Below are 13,534 nucleotides of genomic sequence, written 5' to 3'. Positions count from 1 at the left end.
ATTATTTAATACTTAATATGTATCAATATTATATTATTTGTCTATAATGTATGTAAAAAAATATATAATCAATTCTAATTCTTCAAAAATACCAAATTTCGTTCTTATTTTAACTCACGTATTAATGTGAATTTACATTAAAACTCTTTTCTATACTTTGCAAACCCGATTTTATAAATCAATTTATTTAAATATAAATCCCAATACAAACATGTATATGTTTCTTCACTTCCATAATATTAGTATAGAAATATTCAAATAAAAAAATATAATCATTTTATTCAATTATTATTCAACCACCGTTTTTTGCGGATTTTAATAAATAAATGAACACTTCTTACATTATCTAAAAATAAATACGTTAGGTAATATTTAATATTGTAATTGTCAAATTATATCGTAAATACAAGAAAACCTATTAATTAAATACTTTTGTATGAGCCTTTCATCTTCTTGATCTACAAGACTGTTTCAAATTATATAATTCAACATAGGCAACCGTATACACATCACTTTGTAAGACGGGTTTTATGTAACGATGTTAAGAATCCACATTTTTTTTGCTACTTATTTGAAATATTCCATGTTGAGAAGTGTACCAACAAAAGTCGATTATTCTATATAAGAAAGTAACATTTCTAAAAAATGTAGAAAAAAAGTTACAATATATTTACCACAACTTGAATATATTTTGTAACCAATCTACAAAATGATAATTATTATTACGTTTAACGCAACTTTCGGAATTTAGATGGAGAATATAAAATTTTATTTCTTCGTTACTTAAAATATTCTACTTAAAACATAATATTAAATTTATTGTAACAAATATTTTAAATGTCATTACAATAAAGTTAATATTATGTGGTAAGCGGACATTCTTGAGAAATGAATAAAGTATAATAGAAATTAATATCTTAATTTCCAATAAATACCAGAACATATAAATTCTTATACATAATAAATAAAATTACTTTAAATGGGTTTAAAATCATTAAATGTTAAAAATTTCGATTTTTTAAATAATAATTTACTAAAGTATCTATTTTTTGAAACCATGTTCCTTACAAATTCAATAATTGCTAATTAATGAATTTCAGGAATTTAAGTTCGCTTAGTCGATTTATTTATTAATAACGATAATCGAAATTTTGTATTCAAATTAAAGTTTTACGTAGTTTATTCTAACAATTGGCAAATTTTAAATGATTCATTCAGAAAATTTAATAATAGAAAAGTTGCACTTTAAAATATGAACTGTATTTCACTAATTAAAGAAGTATCAAATTGTTATTAAATATTTATAGTATTATTATATCAAATTTGTAAGTGGAGTCTTAACTTTAAAATATAATGTATTAAATTAACATGATAAGAAGGTTGCATAATACACAATTTCACAAAATCTTATAAATTTATTAAATAATAAGCAAAGAACTTCAAGAGACATAATCAATATATATACGAAAACGAAATGTCCTTATGACAGTTAAGCAATGTGTGGAGTGGATAATACTGGATCGATGACATTTTTCGGGACACCGGGACATCTAACCAAATATAGAGACAAATCTCGAAAATTTGGGACGTGTGGTCCCTTAGAACAAATGCAGTTATTACTTCTATAGAATAAATACTTTGTTATTTAATATAATAGTTTACATGAGTAAACAACATATTTTACCAATGATATTTGGATTGATCAATGCTATAATTTAACTAATTGAGTGATTTACTATATATAATATAGAGTGAACAAACTAGTTCAATAAAAAATCAGATTATTTACTAGATATTTCTTTCTCACTATAGATACAACGGTTCCGAAAATATGGGACACCAGGACATCTAACCAAATATAGGGACAAATCTAGAAAATTTGAGACCACACCCTTGCAACAAATATTACTTCTACTAAATCATATAGAATAAATACTTTGTTATTTAATATAATAGTTTGCATGAGTAAACAATATATGTTAAGAATGGTATTGATTAGTACTAACATTTAATTAGATCGATTTACTATAATATAGAGTAAAAAAAATCAGATAATTTACTAGATATTTCATGTCGATATAGAGCCAAATCTCGAAAAATCAGGATGTGTAGTCACCTTACTATACTATATTAACAAATCTTTAATTAGAAGTAATAATTACCTATTTTTAATTAAATAGGTTTACATTTTTACTATTAATTTAATACTATTTATTATATTTTCAGTTCATTGGCCCGAGAGATGAACGTAAATATTTTTCATATAAAACTTATTTATACTCGACCTAATTAAACGTACGGCCTTTTTGCGATCAAACGAAAAATATTCAATGTTCTGTTCCATTTAATTTGTAAAGAAATTCGCATTTTAATTAAGAACGCAATTTGTGCTGGGGACACGCGTGTTGCGACGCGCCTGCAGATACATTAAAAAAGAATCTGGAATTGCATTCAGAAGCTCTTAATTAGACTCCAATATGATTTATTATGAGAAACAAGTGCACAGAGCGGCATAAATCTTCGATCTGGCATTATTATCAGAGTCGTCCCAGTATTTGCGTTGCAATTTGCGAAAGAATGCTAAGCGATTTCCCAAACACACAAAATCCAATTAAAGCAGCAATTTACACATAATTGATGTTACTTTTTTTTTCAATAGATGTTGCGTAATTAACGTTTTCTTTTATAACCAGATTTTTCTTTCTTAACGATCGTAAAATTTTCCATTGACATAGTTAGGATTGTGGACAATTGAACATTACTATAATTTATTGATTTATTAACACAATAATTAATGCTCTATAAGGTAAATATTTTAAAGTGATTTCCTTGGCACAATTTTATAAAATTTGTAATTTAACATTTACAACATATTTTTTTAGGACGGAAAAACTGCAAGGACAATTAATAATATTTTATTGTCTTACTGTTTTTATTTTGGTAATTTTTCTTTCAATGTATGTTTGTGGTAGATTCGATACAAAAATAAAACAGAAAAAAATGTATAACTTTTTGTATGAATACAGTAAATTTTACTTATATTGATATAAGTTTAGTATTAAAATATGTACATCCATTCTGCAAACACTCTGATTTATTTAAGTACACAGAGAGCATTATTTTACAAAACATATTTAATTACTTACATACAAATACAGTCTTACCTCGATTAAGGAATAGAATACATTCCACGAAATTACTTCACAAAACTTCAATTTCAGAAGTACAAATGCTATGTCCAGAATGAGGAAAGGAACGCACTTTATAAAGAAAATGAAGAGTTTTATTTTTTTTTTCAAACATAGTAAAATCATATTTTTAAACATGAGTTTAAAGTTTATGGTTTGTGTTTTTTTCCTTTTAATGAATATTTGCCTACAGGAAATTATTGCATTTAACAACATATAATCAAGATAAGTTTTTATCAAATACGTTTAAAACGTTTTCAATATCATTTTTAAATCTTTAGTTGTTAAATTATGTAAAATTTTTGACATCGTAATCAGGAGAAACGTTAACTGAGGTATAGCTTCTATTTTATTATTAAAAATAACTGACAAATCTGAAGAAAAAGTATCTATAAAATTGTAGAACACGAGCCAGAATTACCATCAATAATAGTTATGTAATAGTATATTACAATCGGAGAAACGACTGCCGCTTTTGTATGTTTGTATAGAATCATTTTATTTATTATTAATATATTATCACAATTAATTTTATTTAAATATAAATACAATTTCACAACACGTATAGTTGAATCAATTTTGTTGATTATGTGTACCTAATAAATGTATTTGTATTGTAATAATAATTAAACTAAAATATTAACAAAAATATATAACAACAACACAACACAATATCTATGATAATACAAAGAATCGATTTGCAAATAATCATTTTTATTGAGACAACATCTCGACACTCTTTGATGTGAAATAGGATCTTGTACGGCATTTCAATGCCTCGGCAAATCCTTAGATATTAATCGAGATCGTGTTGTGGCCATTTCAACGTCCCACCTGGAAGAGATATCCGATATTTTCTTTTAAACGCTGCATCCTACAAAAGATTATCTGCATTCCAAAACGTGTCGATGTATCTACACACAAAGTGTAAACTTTAATCCGATTTTGTACATAGTCAATACCATTTTAGAATATATTAAATATAACATATACATATTAGTTTTGTCATGTATTTCAAATTCATAATTTGTTACTGATGTAAAATCAGTTAAAATTAAACTATTACGAAATTAAAACTTTGAATGTATTTACTTAAATATAAGTTTGTATAAGTTTTCTAATTAATAGAACTCCATGGTTATTTACATTTAAAGTGAACCAATTGGAATACAAATAAATATTTGCCTTTTTTGATTTCTATATATCAAGTTATGTTTAAAAGTATCTCATCCTCACAACCTTGTGAGCGCTGATTCAAACCCTGCCATGCAATAGAGCCTTCGTTCGTCATAAATGGACAGTCACATGAATGAGGTTCATCGTATGGACCTTCAGCTAAGTCAATGGACAAATGATAGTGTTAATGATAGCAGCAGATACATAGACAAAGGGAATAGTGGAATCACAGAGCATCAATATAGTACTGACGTTAACCTAAAAGACTACAGTCTACCAAAAAGGAAGAAAATAATGGTAAAAACTTTGATTATTTTATTAACATTGTCTACCGCTATAAGCTTTACTTAATATTCACAGATTGTAATAATAAATATACTATATGATATAAAAAAATAAGCCATTATCCCGGACTGAAACCGGATTAATTGAGAAACTAAATGCTTAAAAGAAACAAATCTAACAAAACAATTTTTCTTTATCATAATTAAAAAAATAATATTAATTAACACTTTTAAGTTAATTTACGTAAATATTAAATTTTCTTTGAAAAATTCTTATTTACTATTTTTTAATTAAATCTTGCTTAAAAATACATTACTTTTCAACTCACCAGCTTGATGAGTATCAATTTGATGATTTTCTTTACAACTAAATATATTTTAATTTTGATGATTATTATAAGGCAAAAACTATATATTTATTACAATTGATAGATACAAAGGGTTAAATTATAATTCATGTATTATATAATATTAATATAATTTAGTCTTTTCTTAGAAAATATGATTGTATATTCAATAAGATTTAAATTGTGTTTTGTGTTGAGTTTAATAGTTTTAAACTAAAGAACGTAATGTAACACTTGCTTCTAACGTAAAATTTACTTTGAAACAACACTTGAAGATATATATTTTTTAAATTGACCATTAAGTAAATAACGTTCAAGTTTAATGATTCTAAGTATATAAACTTACATTAACTTGACGCTGATGTTGAATTCACTTTATAAAATCGGTTAAAAGTAAGGTTTCATAGCATCTAAACATTTCTCTAGTATAATTAATGCGGATTCATTATAGGTATCAAAAAGAAAATTTTTAATGAGCAAAATAAATTCTAAAAAAATATTATTTTTATACATAAATGATTGTCTTTTTCTTATACAGTCTTTTTTGTGCTGTCTATCTTTATGCGGTTTTTTAGTCCTCGATTAGTCCGCATTATGCAACGTATCGCCGTATTTGTAATAAGCGCCAAATTGGAAATTCCAAACTTTATATCATTATGTAATTGTATAATTGGTACAATAAATATTATTTTTTTTACTATTATATCATCATTTCTGAATGTATGACTAAAATTTAGAATATTTACATATTACATCATATATAAAAATAATATGCTGCATTGATTTGAATTCGGCGTATTGTAATATAAGAAATAATAATTCTATTCATGTTATGATGGTTTATTCTTCCTCCGGGCAACCCGTCGAAGAGTGCCATGCAAAATTGATTTATGAATAAATCATAAATCTTGAAGCTACACATGTTCCTCAGGCTGAGACGTTAACCGTGAGGTGGTAAGTCTGCTGCACATATAAATCGTCAAGTTAGAAATTTAAAAGTTCGATATTAGTTTTCGTTTAATATAGTTTATATATATTTTTTATATTATTAAATATTAATAATAAAATATAAAATATATTCTTATTACTACCAATAACTGAATGTGGTTATGATGGAATGGTTTTCATCAGCAATTTTATGGTTAAGTCGCCCTACCCACGTGCCAGTGGTCACAGGTTCAAATCCTGGTCAAGCCAGGCCCTTTTTGAGCCCTCTCGGTGCTTGCAGCAATAGAGCCATCGTTCATTACAGATGGACAGTCAAATGAATGAGGTTCGGCATATTGACCTTCAGCCATATCGATGGATAATGACAGTGTTAAGGATAGCAACAGATTCACAGTCAAAGGAAATAGTGTAATCGCATCAATATACTACTGAAGTTAACCTACAAGACGACAGCCAACCAACAAATTAAAATAAAAAAGTCATCATAATGGTAACTATCCACCGGGAAAGATTACCTACTTAATGCCAACCGCCGCGCTCTTAAATTTACTCAAAGTTCACAAAAAATATTGTCAAGCATTTTTGTAGGCGTTTTTTTTTAATATAAATATGATTTGACATTGAAGTAGATGTTTTATGTTTCTTTTTTCATAATTAATTTGGTATTCCCCGACTTACTTGAATTTATTTGTAAGTCGTGGGAATTTTAAAAATTTCAAGATATACTTATCTTGCCACACTATTTCGTATTACTGACTGCATAAATTTGAAAAAAATGGATTAAAATAAATAAAGAACGATAAAGAAAGAAATACAACAAAATAGATAGTACATCTTTCAAAAATATTATATTTTTTTTGTTCGTAAGTCCGGGAGTTCGCAAGTCGAGGGATACCTGTATAAATGTCTATTTGATATTTCTACCATTTTTTATAAAATACTAATCCGGGAATTCTTCATTAATGTGATAAGATTCTAATTAAATGATTTGTATAAGTTTTTTTGAATAATTACTAGTATGTATATTATTTTATTAATTATTTATTCTAATAAATGGAAATAAGAAATAATATTAATAAGTTTCGATTTATATGTTTTATTGATATTACAAAGTGCACTGAAAGTTTTGCGAATCCTTAAATTAAATTTTTGAATAATTCAGCGATAAGTTTCGGGTAATAATAAGCGAGGGTGTGTAGCTTATGTGTTATTTATTTTTTGTGTCTAGACGATGATGATTATAGGTGTAGGAAGCAATTGCATAAAGAATTCATTGTACGTGTGGTGTGTTAAGGGAAGACGAAGACGGAGAAGTCTGTGTAGTTCAAGCTGCAAGAACTGTTTTGGCGGATGGATGTGTTTTTTTTTATTTGGTATGGAAGTGGGAGAGAGATAGTAAGATGGAAAGGGAATGAGCGAGAAATTGAAGAGGCAGCGGCCGTAAAAGGAAGCCATTAAAGGTAAAAGTTTTAAGAGGCTCGTCTCGGATTGTTTTTCATTGTAACTGCAATTTACTTTTATCGCTTTATCTAATCTCATGGCCGAATCGGAAATCAATCCCACTCTTATAATCGCGACCATAAATACGGGTTTAAGCTTCAGCAAGCTCAGCTACCGAAGGAGGAAACCGAATGTGTACATACTTCTGCTTTTATCGCACTGGACCTTACATGAACCTCAACAATGAAATCTTTTTTTATTGCACAGCAATCTGGATGAAATGCGTATTTATCAAGGACCTACTAAACGTAATGAAAATCATATAAAACAATTTTATGAAATTATAGCAATAACTCGAATAGTCCAAATATATATTTTTTATTATGTCATAGTATATTTAATTTACAATCTTATTCCTGTGAACATCAATTAAATCTAATAGCGGTAGACATTAGTTTTTTTTGGGAAAACTTCCTAATGGAAGCATATTGATGCTCTGCGATTCCGCTAATCCCTTCTATCCTTAACACTGTAATTGTCCATCGACTTGACTAAAGGTCCATATGCTGAACTTCTTTCATGATGAACGATGGTCTTATTCCTGCAAGCACTGGCTCACAAAGTGCCTGGATTGACCAGGATTCGAACCTGCGCTCACATAATCGTGGGTAGGGCGACTTAATGTAGAGACCATGTAGAGTTGTTATAAAAAATGAAATAGATTGTGTATTATTAATGTACAACAAAGATATATAAATGAAGAACTTTACAAAATTTAGTAAGAAACTCGACACATGGATACATTTTAAAAGTTGATCAGACTTACCACATGAGATACCCAAAGAGAAGTAGTTTTCCGACACTGCTTCAGTCAAAATGTGTAGAGATGTTTGTATACATACTTTTTCGGGCTATCTTTTTGATTATTCTATAAACTTTTCCAATAATAAACATAATTAAGAAACAGTTATTCCTATCGGAGTGGTTAATTCTCATAAATGTAATGTGATGTCGTAATTATTTTGTTGATAAGTGTAATCATTCAAGTAATTTTCACATTTTTCGTTTACTCAATTACTCCATATATGTATGTAAAATCTCTTTTTAAACATGTTAATTTGTTACATAACATTTTCACTTTTTATTATCATCACTTTTTTTCTCCTAAACATGATGATGAAATACTTTGTACATCAGTATACTAATATTATACATTAGTTCATCTATTGATATAAATATTAAAAATATACACATCTTTTTATATTATCTTTATAAAAGTTAATTGTTTATTTCCCATATTTTTATTGTTATATTCGATATTATTAACAAAATATTTTTTAATTAAAAAACGAGATTTTTATTTACCATCTGTATCAAAGACAAACAAGAAAAAACGCAGTAATAGAATTGTTTCCAGTTTATTTGTTATTTGCGAACTAAATACACAACAGATTCGATGGGTTTTGTGCGTGAAAGTTGCGTTAATTGAAAATTTGAAAACTTTTGTTCATTTGTCCACGATTAATTCGGTTTATAAACGATTGCGCTAAATACGGTAAATTGATTCTGTACAAAGGTGCGCTTACGTAACGCGGAAACAAGCGATTTTCAGCTATTAGTGGTAACTGAAAAGCAGCAAAGCAAAAAAGTAGTCGAATGTCATTCAAAAACATTACGTTCGTAAAACGTGGATTTATGATACTCGATTTTCTCACCAAATTCCTTCTCGAACACGATCATTATTTTACATTATCTCATATTTTAGTTAATTGTTTGATGTTAATTTTTGAGGAATTTTTTTTGTTAATATTTTGGAGTAAAATGCATAAATATTTTATTTATTAAATAATATGAATTTATTATATAATAATACATCTATTTTGAAATATTATAATTTATAAAATATTTGATAAGTATAATAATAATTCGCATAGCACGGACTGTATGAGAGCGGACTAATCGAGGATCTAAATACATATAACAAATGAAACCGCACAAAAACACGTTGCACTGAATAAAGGGGGAAACAAAGATCATTTATAAAAAAATGTGTTTAATTTTTTAGAAATTATCTTTATTTTGCTCGAATATTAAGTTTGTCTTAAATCAAAATTTTAAATGAAACCGTACAAATCGAAACTGCACAACTAATATTACAAACATCGTAATTTGTTAAGTTTTCCTTAATTAAAATGATTTTATTAATTGTTACACGGTATATTCTTTAATCAAAGGAATTTATTAATTATTACACGACGTATTACAACTTGCAATTCACTATAATTATACCTTTCTTACAAGTTAATTACTTATTCTACAAACTACAAGATATTTTTTTTTTAAGGTTTTACTACTTTATGCTTATTATTTATTTGAGCACAATGTAGTCGGATACCCAATTATTATAAGCACTCCACCTCTTCTATTTCCCGTAATTATATAGTGTGTAAGCTACACCACAATAACAGTTTTTGGTAACAACTCAGCTTCTAGCAACATTCACGTTTTTTCGAGTCATCCATCATGACTCGCATTGTGATTATCATTTACATAATTTAGAGGAGAAAAAAACAAGAAGCCCGTACCTATGACTAACTGTCATCATGCAGTGGTTAGGAAGGACGTCTTCTTTCATATATATATTTTTTTGGTCTTTTTCGAGTTTCTATTAAAAAATGATGAATGGACGTAAAGCAACCGAACGAAAATTGTATTAAAATTAAAGGCACGTACTATACTCGTATTTTTATGAGCCAGGCAAGTTCTTTTTGCAGAAATGGAAACGTGGGTACAACTTTTACGTGTTGCTCATCTTTGCACAGCTGGAGCGGTCCTCGGGGCGAGTTTAGAGCCTTACTGCACAGATGAAACGTATAGCAATTGTGTACTTAAACGGCTGCATTCATTTTGTATACTTAACACATTTTTCACGAATCTTCGAGCTGCGCTGCGCCGTTCTTGATTTATACTGCCATATAATATCTACCCAACCCTCTTTATCTCATTAAATTTTATATTCCTCATCTGTTTATTTCGCACTTGTAGAATGTATATATGCACAGTCTACATCACACAAGACTATCTGTCTTGCAGTTTCCTACTCCAGGTCATTTCCTATTTTAATATTTGATCTCACGTGAAACATTACAATTTTCTACAAAATTCAACGAATATCAACTTTCATTTATATTTTTTTATTAATTATAAATTAAAAAAATGACAATTTCAATTAAACAAATATATAAATAATACTAAACTTATTTGTTCTTCTTGCTGCCAAAATGTTAATACAATCATATTTAATAGTATTTTTTAACAAATTCATGAACTTAATTCAAAAGAGAATGAAACTGAAATTAATAAATATGTATATAAATAAATTTAATGCACCATCAGTAATTTTATCTAGATTGTAGTAATAACCACAATCTGTAGTTATATTTTATATAAAAATATGTATAATGCAATTGCATCAAGGGTTTTGATGTATAATTTAATATACATAAAGAGAAGTCATTGCACAATACAAGAATATATAATTATTTCTGTTTCAATATTATTTTTGTAGATGTGCGCATTGACCATTAGGCGCTATAATGATGGGTTATTCTGGTTCAAAGTGTGTATTAACGATAATGTGTATACTTATTTTGAGAATACAAACGCATAACACAAAACGCATTTACTATTTAGGGACTAAAAGTAAATGACTCTTTCAATATTATATTTATATTATATATAATATAGAAAAACATTCATATTTTTAACTTTATACCAATTTTACAATGAAAAAAATGTGACTAAAATGTTCTAACTTTCTCATTGGATAACTACAGTAAAACAAATATTAGAGTATTTTATAAGAATAAAGTATATTGGATGAAGCTTCTATTCGTGTAATTATAATTAATATTCTTCTCCAAAAGCTCCATTTAATAATATTAATTGAAACAGTAAAATTACACATTAAAAAAAACTTCAAACCTATTGACCATAGGTCTTTCTGCCTTTTAATTAATATTACTAATAATAATTCTCATATCTATTTATGATAATTTTCGTGAAGAAATAACAAATTTTAATTTAATGTAGGATATGTAAATTTTAACATTAAATTTAATCATCTTTCAAAGATGTATATATAGAAATTTATAGAAAAATTAACAAAATTTTGTATTTTTCATAATAATAGCAATAAATACAAAATATTTTTTGATATCTTTTAACTTTGTTTTCTTAGCAAAAGTAATCTACAAGTTATTATAAACATTAAACATGTAATATAATAAAATAGCTTTAATTATAATTAAATATTTTTGATAATCTTACTAAATAATGTTTATTAACACTAATTTCATGTATTGTTAATTAGTGTATCAATAATTCAATATAAATTTTATATATAATGTCAGTAAAGTAAAATTTATTGTGTATATACTAAATATATGTAAATTAGCGTTAAAATACCTGTGGTTAGTAGTCTTTTGTAGTAGTAGGTTTATAATTGGTAGAATTATGAATATATCTTTAATTTTGGTTACTTTATTATTATTAATAGAAAGGTTTGTGGTTTATTGCCCATTTTGTTAATTATTATTATTGTATGGAATTTCTAAATTAAGTTTTTTTTTGTATTTTTGCAATACATATAGTATTATATTTTATTTATTTAAACATAAGAATAGCAAAAAATAGCCAATAAAATTTCAAAAAGATTAAATAACGAATATATTGGCTTTCCAAACCATCCAACATTAATAAATGATATTGCGGCTTTCTTTTTCTACTATAAATTTATGGAATTATTTATTAAAGGTATATAGTGTTCAAGATTGTGTTATTAGTATTCAAGAACTGTTGTCCAAGCTTTGAAGAAAATGTAAACTACAATATGTAGTTATGGACGTGTGTATCCCCAAAAGACCATCGTTTTCGTGAAGAGGGTCGTTTTGACTAATGATGTTTTAAAGCCTCTTAATATCCGGATCTTGAGAGGGTTCCGAAATAATGGAGTTTTTGGGTGGGGTCGTAGATAGACGATATTTTTTGTCATCGAAATAGCGTGCAACAATCGCCAGTATCCATCCAAACAGTAGAGCATAAACATTGATAGAATTCCGCCAATGAAGTTCGGTTCAATGATCTCATAATGGTGCTCTATACAATTCCGATGATGAAATCGCGCACATGACGTGATATCCTATGCACTGGCAAGATAAAATTTTAATTTAATCACCTGACCCATACATCACACGATAAGCATCCTCCAGCGACTGTTAACAGCCATCGATCAGCTAGGATCAAAACGTAAAACCGAGATGAAGAAGAGGAAGAGAGAGAGTGAGAAAAAAAAGTAATTGAAGGATATTGAGAGCGTTGCAATTAATGTCGATCGAAGAGGTTTCTAATAAAGTAGGAGTTTCTTTGTTGATTGGAAAATTGAACTTAGTAATGTTATATTTTTTTATTACAGAAATATTGAAAATTAATGAAATACTTTGATGTAGAAATGTCACCTTTTTAAATAAAAATAATAATACTATATAGTATAATAATATAGCAAATACCTTGAATAGTACTGATGATTGGTTTTGCCAATATTCAGGACTGTTTAAAATAAAATAGAAATAATCCTCTTTTTCATACGCACTTGCATTTTTAAACCAGAATTTTATGAAATCGGACTAATCGAAGCCGTACAAAGCGAGGCAATGCTCTATATATAAATATAACAATGTTCACATTACACGTTTGAATAAATGAAATGGGGTTGCAATTAAGGCGAAGGAAATATATTGTTGTAGAAATTAATATGAAATTTTATCTTTTTAAATAAACAAAATAATACAACTATAGCAAATACCTCGAATAGTACGGATAATTGGTTACGTCAATATTCCGGACATAATAGAAATAAATCTCTTTAAAAGAGACTCGAATTTTCAAACCGGACTATAGTGAATCCGGACTAATTGAAACTATACAATGCGAGATATTGCTCTATATATATAAGAATATTCTCATTACACGTTTGAATAAATGAGATAGACTTGTACTAAAGGCGGAGTTCTTTTGTCGAATAGAAAATTATATGTCTGGATGCACGAGTGTACGAAGTTTAACAACCGAAATGGAAAAGTGTCCTGAAACC

This window comes from Nicrophorus vespilloides, unplaced genomic scaffold, assembly GCF_001412225.1.
Source record: "Nicrophorus vespilloides isolate i.1.1-1 unplaced genomic scaffold, Nicve_v1.0, whole genome shotgun sequence".
In the NCBI taxonomy this organism is placed as follows: domain Eukaryota; kingdom Metazoa; phylum Arthropoda; class Insecta; order Coleoptera; family Silphidae; genus Nicrophorus; species Nicrophorus vespilloides.
The sequence above is the reverse complement of the archived record's forward strand: the minus strand, read 5'-3'. Positions refer to the sequence as shown.